Raw genomic sequence first — 13,903 nt, 5'->3', positions numbered from 1 at the left:
CGCCCAATAGGATGAAAGCTCAATCCTATTGGCTGATTGCAACAGCCAATAGGAATGTTTCCCCTTTAATTCCTATTGGCTAATAGAATTCTATCAGCCAATCAGAATGTAAGGGACACCATATTGGATGACGTCACTTAAAGGGAAACTTAATTTTTCAGCGGATTTCGTAAGAAGAGGACACTCCGCGCCGTATGTCTTGAAGATGGACCCGCTCCGCGCCGGATGGATGAAGATAGAAGATGCCATCTGGATAAAGACTTCTGCCCGCTTGGATGAAGACTTCTGCCAGCTTCGAGGAGGAATTCTGCCCTCTTGGATGAAGACTTCTGCCGCCTGAATGAGGATGGATGTCCGGTCTTAAAAAACTGTAGCAGGATAATCTGGGGTTAGTGTTAGGTTTTTTTAAGGGTTTATTTGGTGGGTTTTATTTTTAGATTAGGGTTTTGTGCAATGTAAAAGAGCTAAATACCCTTTTAAGGGCAATGCCCATCCAAATGCCCTTTTCAGGGCAATGTTTAGTTTAGGTTTATATAGATAGGTTTTTATTTGGGGGGTTTTGTTGTGTGGGTGGTGGGTTTTACTGTTGGGGGTTGTTTGTATCTTTTTTTACAGGTAAAAGAGCTGATTTCTTTGGGGCAATGCCCCGCAAAAGGTCCTTTTAAGGGCCATTGGCAGTTTAGTGTAGGCTAGGGATTTTTTTTTGGGTGTGCTTTTTTATTTTGATAGGGCTATTAAAAAAAAAAAAAGGTTGTTTTTATTTTTGATAATTTTGTTTTATATTTTGTGTAATTTAGTGTTTATTTTTTTGTAATTTAGATAATTATATTTAATTAATTTAATGCATTTTATTTTATTTTATTGTAATGTTAGCTTTTATTGTAAGGCAGATTAGGTTTTATTTTACAGGTACATTTGTATTTATTTTAACTAGGTAGTTAGTAAATAGTTAATAACTATTTACAAACTAGTCTACCTAGTTAAAATAAATACAAACGTACCTGTAAAATAAAAATAAAACCTAAGATAGCTACAATGTAACTATTAGATTTATTTTAATTATATTTAAATTAGGGGGTGTTAGGGTTAGGGTTATGCTTAGGGTTAGGGTTACGTTAGGATTAGGTTTTGGGGTTAATATATTTATGTAGTGTTAGTGATGTGCGAGGCCAGAGGTTTAGGGGTAATAACTTTAGTATAGTGGTGGCGATATTGGGGGCGGCAGATTAGGGGTTAATAAGTGTAATGTTAGTGGCGGCGATGTTAGGGGCAGCAGATTAGGGGTTAATAACATTATGTAGGTTGCGGCAATTTTAGGGGCGGCAGATTAGGGGTGTTTAAACTTGGTTTTTATGTTAGGGTGTTAGGTTTAAACATAACTTTTTCTTTCCCCATAGACATCAATGGGGCTGCGTTACGGAGCTTTTCATTCTGCAATCGCAAGTGTTAGTCTTTATTTTTTTCCGGTTCTCCCCATTGATGTCTATGGGGAAATCGTGCATGAGTATGTCAAAGCAGTGCTTGTATTTCGGTGCGGTATGGAGCTCAACGCAACAATGTCGTCCGCACAAGCCTGCTTTTTTAAAACCTGTAATAGCAACACTATAGGGAGGTGAAATAATGACGCTTTTAGTTAATTTCCCTATAGTGCTCAAAACTCGTAATCTAGCTGACAGTCAAAAGAGAAAGAATGAAAGAAAACTGACAGTTTTTTTTTCATCTAGGGTTACTAACTTTCCTTCATAAAAATACAAATGGATGACAATCCAATATAGGAGGGCCCTGATTATCTAACATTCACTGGATTAGTTGTGAAAAAACAACTGGCACATAAAGGGGCTGCCCTCAGAGAATTCTCTTAAAAAGGTGGCAATTTTTAAAATTCCTCCCATAGAAATTACTCTCATTAGAAAGGCAAACTTTACTGGGGAGCGCAATATTAGTAGGGAGCACACTTTAAAATTAATTAATGCGGTCAATACAAATCTGATTGCCTTTTAGTATAAGTGTCTTACAATCACCCCTATTTTTTATGCATGCATTGTTATAGTAGAGCAATAAGTATTTTGCATATTTTGATACAATATCACCACCTTTCAGTTTGCAAGATAAAACGGTGAGCTTTGCAAGAGGAAAATGTTTAGAGAAAAAGCCATCCATGGTAGAGAACTTTCAGTTACACCCATAGAATTTTCCTATTCAGCGCAATAGAAGGCACTGTGGAACTCATTTTTATAATAAGGAAAACAAAACACTTTTGGCTCCATGTACTATGTAGCATAAGCTGCATTCGGAGCCCTTATGGGGCCCTTTACTTGCACGATTGGTAGCCTGAGGGCGGCCTTACAAGATTAGTTGAAAGTGTAATGGTACGTAAGGGCAGCAGATGAACAGGGCCTGCCGCCCGTATGCCACAAAGCTGTGTTGAATAGTTCTCAAGTTGAGAACCTAATCCGCACACACGTTAATACATGTGGCCCATTGAATTTGTATTGCATATACAGTGCAGTTTTATAACAACTACTATGGTGTGTATTAAATAGTTTCTTTCATGTAATAGGCAAGAGTCCATTAGCTAGTGACGTATGGGATATATAATCCTAACAGGAGGGGCAAAGTTTCCCAAACCTCAAAATGCCTATAAATACACCCCTCACCACACCCACAATTCAGTTTTACAAACTTTGCCTCCTATGGAGGTGGTGAAGTAAGTTTGTGCTTAGATTCTACGTTGATATGCACTTCTCAGCATTTTTGAAGCCTGATTCCTCTCAGAGTACAGTGAATGTCAGAGGGTTGTGAAGGAAGTATCACCTATTGAATGCAATGGTTTTCCTCACGGGAGATCTATTTCATAGGTTCTCTGTTATTGGTCGTAGAGATTCATCTCCTACCTCCCTTATTCAGATCGACGATATACTCTCATATTCGATTACCTCTACTGATAATTGTTTCAGTACTGGTTTGACTATCTGCTATATGTGGATGGGTGTCTTTTGGTAAGTATGTTTTCATTACTTATGACACTCTCAGCTATGGTTTGGCACTTTATGTATTTATATCAAGTTCTAAATATATGTATTGTACTTATATTTGCCATAAGTCAGGTTTATGTATATTTCCTTTTGCAGACTGTTAGTTTCATATTTGGGAAAAGCATTTTTTAGGAAAAATATTTTCTTAGCAGGGGTATAGTCTTTTTTCAAATTGACTGTTTTTCATTAAAATTTGCGGGCAAAATTAGGCTTGTGTGGGCGCAAAATGCCAAAGTATATATATATATATTTTTTTGGCGCGAAGTTACGTTCGATGACGCAAAATTCGTCATTTCCGGTGTCTTAGTTGATGCAGAGTTCCATTCACAAGGTTGACGTGAGTTCAATGATGCGTTGTGCGTCATACTTGGTGCCAAATATTTTCATTACTTAAAACCCCATTCCTATATACCTCTTGCCTTTTTCTTTATCAGAGGGCTATGCTGTTTGCATTTTTTTCCCATTCCTGAAATTGCCATATAAGAAAATTGATAATTTTGCTTTATATGTTGCTTTTCTCTTACATTTGCAAGATGTCTCAATTGGATACTGTCTCAGAAACCACTGTTGGAACCCTGCTGCCTGATAACAGTTCTACCAAAGCTAAGTGCATTTGTTGTAAATTTGTGGAGATTATATCTCCAGATGTCGTATGTAATAGTTGTCATGATAAGCTTTTACATGCAGAGAATGGGGGGTAGTTATCAACGTGTCAACTTTCCTGCCTTCGCCGGCCCAATACGCCCGCCTAAGCTCGCCTCACATCGCCGCCGTGGACCTGAAAAGATTCGCCTAAATTATCAAGTAAAGCTGTCAAAAAGCCGCGGGGCGATGAGCAGCGGACTGTGAGAGTTATCACTCATCCGATCTCGCTGCTCTTCGGCTGTTTGACAGCTTTCTTGCTAGCCTGTCACTAAGCACTCACACTAAACTACACTGTTCTACCCCCTATACCAGCGCCCCCGGAGCCCCCCGCAACTAAATAAAGTTACTAACCCCTAAACCGCCGCTCCTAGACCCTGCCGCAACTCTGATAAATGTATTAACCCCTAAACCGCCGCTCCTAGACCCCGCCGCAAGTCTTATAAATGTATTAAACCCTAAACCGCTGCTCCCGGACAGCGCTGCCACCTACATTATACCTAGTAACCCCTATCCTGCCCCCCCTATACCATCGCCCTCTATAATAAAGTTATTGCTGATCCCGCACCTCGCCGTAAATAAATAGTTTAACCCCTAAACCGCCGCTCCCTGAACCCACCGCAACCTATATAAAATTTATTAACCCCTATCCTGCCCCCCCTACACCGTCGCCACCTATAATACATTTATTAACCCCTATCCTGCCCCCCACTACACCGCCGCCACTGTAATAAAATTATTAACCCCTAAACCTAAGTCTAACACTAACCCTAACACCCCCCTAACTTAAATATTAATTAAATAAATCTAAATAATATTTCTATTATTAACTAAGTTAATCCTATTTAAAACTAAATACTTACCTATAAAATAAACCCTTATATGGCTACAATATAAATAATAATAGAAAAAAATTACAACAATTTTAAGCAACTTACACCTAATCTAAGCCCCCTAATAAAAAAAAAAAAAAACCCAAAATAAAAAAATGCCCTACCCTATTCTACATTAAAAAAGTTCAAAGCTCTTTTACCTTACCAGCCCTTAAAAGGGCCTTTTGTGGGGGCATGCCCCAAAGAATTCAGCTCTTTTGCCTGTAAAAGAAAAATACAACCCCCCCAACATTAAAACCCACCACCCACATACCCCTAATCTAACCCAAACCCCCCTTAAAATAACCTAACACTAATCCCCTGAAGATCATCCTACCTTGAGTCGTCTTCACTCAACCGAGCAGCGATGGAACCAAAGAGGACATCCGGAGCGGCAGAAGTGATCATCCAAGGGGCGCTGAAGAAATCTTCCATCCAATGAAGTCATCCTCCAAGCGGCGCTGAAGAAATCTTCCATCCGGGCGATGTCATCTTCCAAGAGGCGCTGAAGAAGTCTTCTATCCGGGCGAGGTCATCTTCCAAGCCGGGTCTTGAATCTTTTAAGCTACTTACACCTAATCTAAGCCCCCTAATAAAATAACAAACCCCCCCAAAATAAAAAAATGCCCTACCCTATTCTACATTAAAAAAGTTCAAAGCTCTTTTACCTTACCAGCCCTTAAAAGGGCCTTTTGTGGGGGCATGCCCCAAAGAATTCAGCTCTTTTGCCTGTAAAAGAAAAATACAACCCCCCCAACATTAAAACCCACAACCCACATACCCCTAATCTAACCCAAACCCCCCTTAAAATAACCTAACACTAATCCCCTGAAGATCATCCTACCTTGAGTCGTCTTCACTCAACCGAGCAGCGATGGAACCGAAGAGGACATCCGGAGCGGCAGAAGTGATCATCCAAGGGGCGCTGAAGAAATCTTCCATCCAATGAAGTGATCCTCCAAGCGGCGCTGAAGAAATCTTCCATCCGGGCGATGTCATCTTCCAAGAGGCGCTGAAGAAGTCTTCTATCCGGGCGAGCGAGGTCATCTTCCAAGCCGGGTCTTGAATCTTCATCCCGCCGACGCGGAACATCCTTCTTTCCCGACGGACTACCGACGAATGAAGGCTCCTTTAAGGGATGTCATCCAAGATGGCGTCCCTTCAATTCCAATTAGCTGATAGGATTCTATCAGCCAATCGGAATTAAGGTAGGAAAAATCCGATTGGCTGATTGAATCAGCCAATCAGATTCAAGTTCAATCCGATTGGCTGATCCAGTCAGCCAATCAGATTGAGCTCGCATTCTATTGGCTGTTCCGATTTAATTGTAACTTAGGTTAGGATTTATTTTACAGGTAATTTTGTATTTCTTTTAGCTAGGTAGTTATTAAATAATTAATAACTATTTAATAACTATTCTAACTAGCTAAAATAAATACAAAGTTACCTGTAAAATAAATATAAATCCTAAGATATCTACAATGTAATTATTAATTATATTGTAGCTATCTTAGGGTTTATTTTACAGGTAAGTATTTAGTTTTAAATAGGAATAATTTATTAAAGTATAGTGTAGTGTTAGGTGTAATTGTAACTTAGGTTAGTTTTTAGTTTACAGGTACATTTCTCTTTATTTTAGCTAGGTAAGCTATTAAATAGTTAATAACTATTTAATAGCTATTGTACCTAGTTAAAATAAATTGAAAGATGCCTGTAAAATAAAAATAAATCCTAAGATAGCTACAATATAATTATTATTTATATTGTAGCTATATTAGGGTTTATTTTTGAAGGTAAGTTTTTAGTTTTAAATAGGATTAATTTAGTTCCCATAATAGAAATATTATTTTGATTTATTTAATTAATATTTAAGTTAGGGGGGTGTTAGGGTTAGTGTTAGACTTAGGTTTAGGGGTTAATAAATTTATTACAGTGGCGACGGTGTAGTGGGGGGCAGGATAGGGGTTAATAATTTTATTACAGTGGCGGCGGTGTAGTGGGGGGCAGGATAGGGGTTAATAAATTTATTATAGGTGGCGACGGTGTAGGGGGGCAGATTAGGGGTTAATAAATTTAATATAGGTTGCGGCAGGGTCAGGGAGCGGCGGTTTAGGGGTTAATACATAAATTATAGTTGCTGTGGGCTCCAGGAGCGGCGGTTTAGGGGTTAATATGTATAGAGTAGCTTGCGGTGGGCTCCGGGAGCGGCGGTTTAGGGGTTAATATGTAAAGAGTAGCTTGCGGTGGGCTCCGGGAGCGGCGGTTTAGGGGGTAATAACTTTATTTAGTTGCGGCGGATGTAGGGGTGGACAGCTTAGGGGTTTTTAGACTCGGGGTACATGTTAGGGTGTTAGGTGTAGACAGCTCCCATAGGAATCAATGGGATGTCAGGCAGCAGCGAACTTGTACTTTCGCTATGGTCAGACTCCCATTGATTCCTATGGGATCCGCCACCTCCAGGGCTAGGCCGTAAAAGTGCAGAGCGACCTGCTAGTTTTTTGATAACTAGCAAAAGTAGTCAGATTGTGCCGCACTTGTGTGCGGAACATCTGGAGTGACGTAAGAATCGATCTGTGTCGGACTGAGTCCGGCGGATCGAAGTTTACGTTACAAAATTCTACTTTGCCGGTCTCTAGCCTTTGATAACTAAGGCGAATCAGCCTCGCCACAAATACGCTGCGGAATTCCAGCATATTTGAGGTTGACGGCTTGATAACTACCCCCCAATGTGTCCATCAGTAATAGTACATTGCCTGTTGTTCCTTCAACATCTAATGTACAAGATATACCTGTGAATTTAAAAGATTTTATTGCTGATGCAATTCAGAAGGCTTTGTCTACCATCCTGCCTTCTAATAAATGTAAAAGGTCTTTTAAAACTTCTCATAAAGTTGATGAAATTTCAAATGACCGACAACATACTGAATTATCCTCCTCTGATGAGGATCTATCTGATTCAGAAGATCCTTCCTCAGATATTGACACTGACAAATCTACTTATTTATTTAAAATGGAGTATATTCATTCTTTGTTAAAATAAGTGTTGATTACATTGGATATTAAGGAAACTAGTCCTCTTGATGCTAAAACAAGGAGACGTTTAAATTCTGTTTATAAACCTCCTGTGTTTACTCCTGAGGTTTTTCCAGTTCCTGATGCTATTTCTGATATGATTTCTAAGGAATGGAATAGGCCTGGTACTTCTTTTATTCCTTCTTCAAGGTTTAAAAAATCATATTCTTTGCCAGCAGTTAGATTGGAGTTTTGGAAAAAGATCCCCAAAGTTGATGGGGCTATTTCTACTCTTGCTAAACGTACTACTATTTCTATGGAAGATCAATTTCTTTGGCTGAAGTTGCAGCTGCATCAACTTTTTGGTTGGAAAGTTTAGCGCAACAGGAAACGGATACTGATTTATCTAGCATTGTTCACTTGCTTCAACATGCTAATCATTTTATTTGTGATGTCATTTTTGATATCATCAAAATTGATGTTAAATCTATGTCTTTAGCCATTTAGCTAGGAGAGCTTTGTGGCTTAAATCTTGGAATGCTGACATGGTATCTACGTTTAGATTACTATCTCTTTCTTTCCAAGGTAATAAGTTATTTGGTTCTCAGTTGGATTCAATTATTTCAACTGTCACTGGGGGGAAGGGAGTTTTTTTGTCTCAGGATAAAAGACCTAAGGGTAAATCTAAAGCTTCTAACCGTTTTCGTTCCTTTCGACAAAATAAGGAACAGAAACCTAATCCTTCCCCCAAAGAATCTGGTTCCAATTGGAAATCTTCTTCAAGTTGGAGTAAATCCAAACCATTTAAGAAATCAAAGCCAGCCCCCAAGTCTGCATGAAGGTGCGGCCCTCATTCCAGCTCAGCTGGTAGAGGGCAGATTAAGATTCTTCAAAAAATATTCTGTCCAAAATCAATGGATTCAGAGTATTGTCTCTCAAGGATACCGAATAGGATTCAGAGTAAGTTTTTTTCTCACGCATCCCAGCAAATCCAGTAAAGGCTCAGGCTTTCCTGAATTGTGTTTAAGACCTGGAGCTGTCTGGGGTAATCATACCAGTTCTGTTTCAGGAATATGGTCTGGGGTTTTATTCAAATCTATTCATTGTCGGAATAAAGAAAATTAATTCAGGCCAGTTTTGGATCTGAAAATTTTGAATCGTTAAGTAAGAGTGCCAACTTTCAAAATGGTGACTAAAAGGACTATTCTGCCTTTTGTTCAGCAAGGGCATTATATGTCCACAATAGACTTACAAGATGCATATCTTCATATTCCAATTCATCCAGATCATTATCAGTTTCTGAGATTCTCTTTTCTAGACAAGCATTAACAATTTGTCACTCTTCCATTTGGCCTAGAGACAGCTACAAGAATCTTTTCAAAAGTTCTCGGTGCCCTACTCTCTGTAATCAGAGAACAGGGTTTTGCAGTGTTTCCTTATTTGGAAGATATCTTGGTACTAGCTCAGTCTTTACATTATGCAAAATCTCACACGAATCAACTTGTGTTGTTTCTTCAAAGACATGGTTGGAGGATCAATTTACCAAAAAGTTCTTTGATTCCTCAGACAAGGGTAACCTTTTTAGGTTTCCTGATAGACTCAGTGTCCATGACTCTGTCTCTAACAGACAAGAGAAGATTAAAATTGGTTTCAGCTTGTCAGAACCTTCAGTCTCAATCATTCCCTTCAGTAGCTATGTGCATGGAAGTTTAAGGTCTCATGACTGCAGCATCGGACACAATCCCCTTTGCTCATTTTCACATGAGACCTGTCCAGCTTTGTATGCTGAACCAGTGGTGCAGGGATTATACAAATATAACACAATTAATATCCTTAAATCCCAATGTTCGACTATCTCTGACTTGGTGGGTAGATCACCATCGTATAGTTCTAGGGGCCATTTTTGTTCGCCCAACCTGGACTGTAATCACAACAGATGCAAGTCTTTCAGGTTATGGAGCAGTCTGGGGATCTCAAGAGCCAAGAATACCAACGAATATTTTGGAACTTGTGCGATTTTCAGGGCTCTTCAGGTTTGGCCTCTGTTGAAGAGAGAACCGTTCATTTGTTTTCAGACAGACAATACCACAACTGTGGCATATGTCAATCACCAGGGTGGGACTCAAAGTCCCCAAGTTATGAAAGAAGTATCTTGGATACTTGCTTGGGCGGAATCCAGTTCCTGTCTAATTTCTGCGGTTCATATCCCAAGTATAGACAATTGGGAAGCCGATTATCTCAGCCGTCAGACTTTACATCCGGGGGAGTGGTCCCTCCATCCATATGTGTTATCTCAGATTGTTCAGATGTGGGGTCTTCCAGAAAAAGATCTGATGGCTTCTCATCTAAACAAGAAACTTCCCAGTTACCTGTCCAGGTCCAGGGATCCTCAGGGGGAAGCAGTGGATGCGTTGACAGTTTCTTGGTGTTGATGACCAATACATAGAGATGTGTCACAAGATCCTAGGAGATGTAAATACTTATAAAAAATTAGGTTATAATCCAACAATAGAATACACAGACTCCCTGAGGGAACTTTTAGATTTAGGATTTAAGAAAGGAATACTAACAGAAAAAGAAAAAAATGATCTGCTACCCAACAACCCTAAAATACCTCTCTTATATAGTCTCCCCAAAATACACAAATCCCTTGAAAACCCCCGGGGAGGCCAATTATCTCAGGGATAAACTCTATTAAATCAAATCTATCGGAGTATATTGATTTATTTTTACAACAATATGTAAAAAACTTACCATCTTATCTAAAGGATTCTAAAGACATACTAAACTTAACATAGGCCTAGATTTGGAGTTTGGCGTTAGCCGTGAAAACCAGCGTTAGAGGCTCCTAACGCTGGTTTTAGGCTACCTCCGGTATTTGGAGTCACTCAAAAAAGGGTCTAATGCTCACTTTTCAGCCGCAACTTTTCCATACCACAGATCCCCTTACGTCAATTGCGTATCCTATCTTTTCAATGGGATCTTTCTAACTCCGGTATTTAGAGTCGTGTCTGAAGTGAGCGTTAGACATCTAACGACAAAACTCCAGCCGCAGGAAAAAAGTCAGTAGTTAAGAGTTTTCTGGGCTAACGCCGGTTTATAAAGCTGTTAACTACTGTACTCTAAAGTACACTAACACCCATAAACTACCTATGTACCCCTAAACCGAGGTCCCCCCACATTGCTGCAACTCTATTGAATTTTTTTAACCCCTAATCTGCCGACCGCCAACTATGTTATCCTTATGTACCCCTAATCTGCTGCCCCTAACACCGCCGACCCCTGTATTATATTTATTAACCCTTAATCTGCCCCCCACAACGTCGCCGCCAGCTACCTACACTTATTAACCCCTAATCTGCCGACCGCAAAGCGCCGCCACCTACGTTATCCTTATGTACCCCTAATCTGCTGCCCCTAACACCGCCGACCCCTATATTATATTTATTAACCCCTAATCTGCCCCCCTCAACGTCGCCTCCACCTGCCTACACTTATTAACCCCTAATCTGCCGAGCGGACCGCACCGCTACTATAATAAAGTTATTAACCCCTAATCCGCCTCACTAACCCTATAATAAATAGTATTAACCCCTAATCTGCCCTCCCTAACATCGCCGACACCTAACTTCAAACATTAACCCCTAATCTGCCGACTGGAGCTCACCGCTATTCTAATAAATGTATTAACCCCTAAAGCTAAGTCTAACCCTAACACTAACACCCCCCTAACTTAAATATAATTTTAATCTAACGAAATTAATTAACTCTTATTAAATAAATTATTCCTATTTAAAGCTAAATACTTACCTGTAAAATAAATCCTAATATAGCTGCAATATAAATTATAATTACATTGTAGCTATTTTAGGATTAATATTTATTTTACAGGCAACTTTGTAATTATTTTAACCAGGTACAATAGCTATTAAATAGTTAAGAACTATTTAATAGCTACCTAGTTAAAATAATTACAAAATTACCTGTAAAATAAATCCTAACCTAAGTTACAATTAAACCTAACACTATACTATCATTAAATTAATTAAATAAAATACCTACAATTACCTACAATTAAACCTAACACTACACTATCAATAAATAAATTAAATACAATTCCTACAAATAACTACAATGAAATAAACTAACTAAAGTACAAAAAATAAAAAAGAACTAAGTTACAAAAAATAAAAAAATATTTACAAACATAAGAAAAATATTACAACAATTTTAAACTAATTACACCTACTCTAAGCCCCCTAATAAAATAACAAAGACCCCCAAAATAAAAAATTCCCTACCCTATTCTAAATTACTAAAGTTCAAAGCTCTTTTACCTTACCAGCCCTGAACAGGGCCCTTTGCGGGGCATGCCCCAAGAAGTTCAGCTCTTTTGCCTGTAAAAAAAAACATACAATACCCCCCCCAACATTACAACCCACCACCCACATACCCCTAATCTAACCCAAACCCCCCTTAAATAAACCTAACACTAAGCCCCTGAAGATCATCCTACCTTGTCTTCACCTCACCAGGTATCACCGATCCGTCCTGGCTCCAAAATCTTCATCCAACCCAAGCGGGGGCTGGCGATCCATCATCCGGTGGCTGAAGAGGTCCAGAAGAGGCTCCAAAGTCTTCATCCTATCCGGGAAGAAGAGGCGATCCGGACCGGCAACCATCTTGATCCAAGCGGCATCTTCTATCTTCATCCGATGACGACCGGCTCCATCCTGAAGACCTCCACCGCGGACCCATCTTCTTCCAGCGACGTCCAACTGAAGAATGACGGTTCCTTTAAGGGACGTCATCCAAGATGGGGTCCCTCAAATTCCGATTGGCTGATAGGATTCTATCAGCCAATCGGAATTAAGGTAGGAATATTCTGATTGGGTGATGGAATCAGCCAATCAGAATCAAGTTCAATCCGATTGGCTGATCCAATCAGCCAATCAGATTGAGCTCGCATTCTATTGGCTGTTCCGATCAGCCAATAGAATGCGAGCTCAATCTGATTGGCTGATCGGATCAGCCAATCGGATTGAACTTGATTCTGATTGGCTGATTCCATCAGCCAATCAGAATATTCCTACCTTAATTCCGATTGACTGATAGAATCCTATCAGCCAATCGGAATTCGAGGGACGCCATCTTGGATGATGTCATTTAAAGGAACAGTCATTCATCGTTCAGTCGTCGGCCAGGATGGATGTTCCGCGTCGGAGGTCTTCAGGATGCTGCCGCTCCGCTCCGGATGCCGCTTGGATGAAGACTTCAATCGGATGGAAGACCTCTTCTTGCCCCGCTTGGATGAAGACTTCAGCCGGATCATGGACCTCTTCAGCCCCCCGCTTGGGCTTGGATCAGGACATCGGAGGAGCTCTTCTGGACAGATCGGTGAACCCGGTGAGGTGAAGACAAGGTAGGAAGATCTTCAGGGGCTTAGTGTTAGGTTTATTTAAGGGGGGTTTGGGTTAGATTAGGGGTATGTGGGTGGTGGGTTGTAATGTTGGGGGGCTTGGATATTGTATGTTTTTTTTTACAGGCAAAAGAGCTGAATTTGTTGGGGCATGCCCCGCAAAGGGCCCTGTTCAGGGCTGGCAAGGTAAAAGAGCTTTGAACTTTAGTAATTTAGAATAGGGTAGGGCATTTTTTTATTTTGGGGGTATTTGTTATTTTATTAGGGGGCTTAGAGTAGGTGTAATTAGTTTAAAATTGTTGTAATATTTTTCTTATGTTTGTAAATATTTTTTTATTTTTTGTAACTTAGTTCTTTTTTATTTTTTGTACTTTAGCTAGTTTATTTAATTGTATTTATTTGTAGGAATTGTATTTAATTAATTTATTGATAGTGTAGTGTTAGGTTAATTGTAGGTAATTGTAGGTAGTTTATTTAATTAATTTATTGATAGTGTAGTGTTAGGTTTAATTGTAACTTAGGTTAGGATTTATTTTACAGGTAATTTTGTAATTATTTTAACTATTTTAGCTATTATATAGTTCTTAACTATTTAATAGCTATTGTACCTGGTTAAAATAAATACAAAGTTACCTGTAAAATAAATATAAATCCTAAAATAGCTATAATATAATTATAATTTATATTGTAGCTATATTAGGGTTTATTTTACAGGTAAGTATTTAGCTTTAAATAGGAATAATTTATTTAGTTAGATTTAAATTATATTTAACTTAGGGGGGTGTTAGTGTTAGGGTTAGACTTAGCTTTAGGGGTTAATACATTTATTAGAATAGCGGTGAGCTCCAGTCGGCAGATTAGGGGTTAATGTTTGAAGTTAGGTGTCGGCGATGTTAGGGAGGGCAGATTAGGGGTTAATACTA

This window comes from Bombina bombina, chromosome 6, assembly GCF_027579735.1.
Source record: "Bombina bombina isolate aBomBom1 chromosome 6, aBomBom1.pri, whole genome shotgun sequence".
In the NCBI taxonomy this organism is placed as follows: Eukaryota; Metazoa; Chordata; class Amphibia; order Anura; family Bombinatoridae; genus Bombina; species Bombina bombina.
This window is presented reverse-complemented; position numbering follows the sequence as displayed.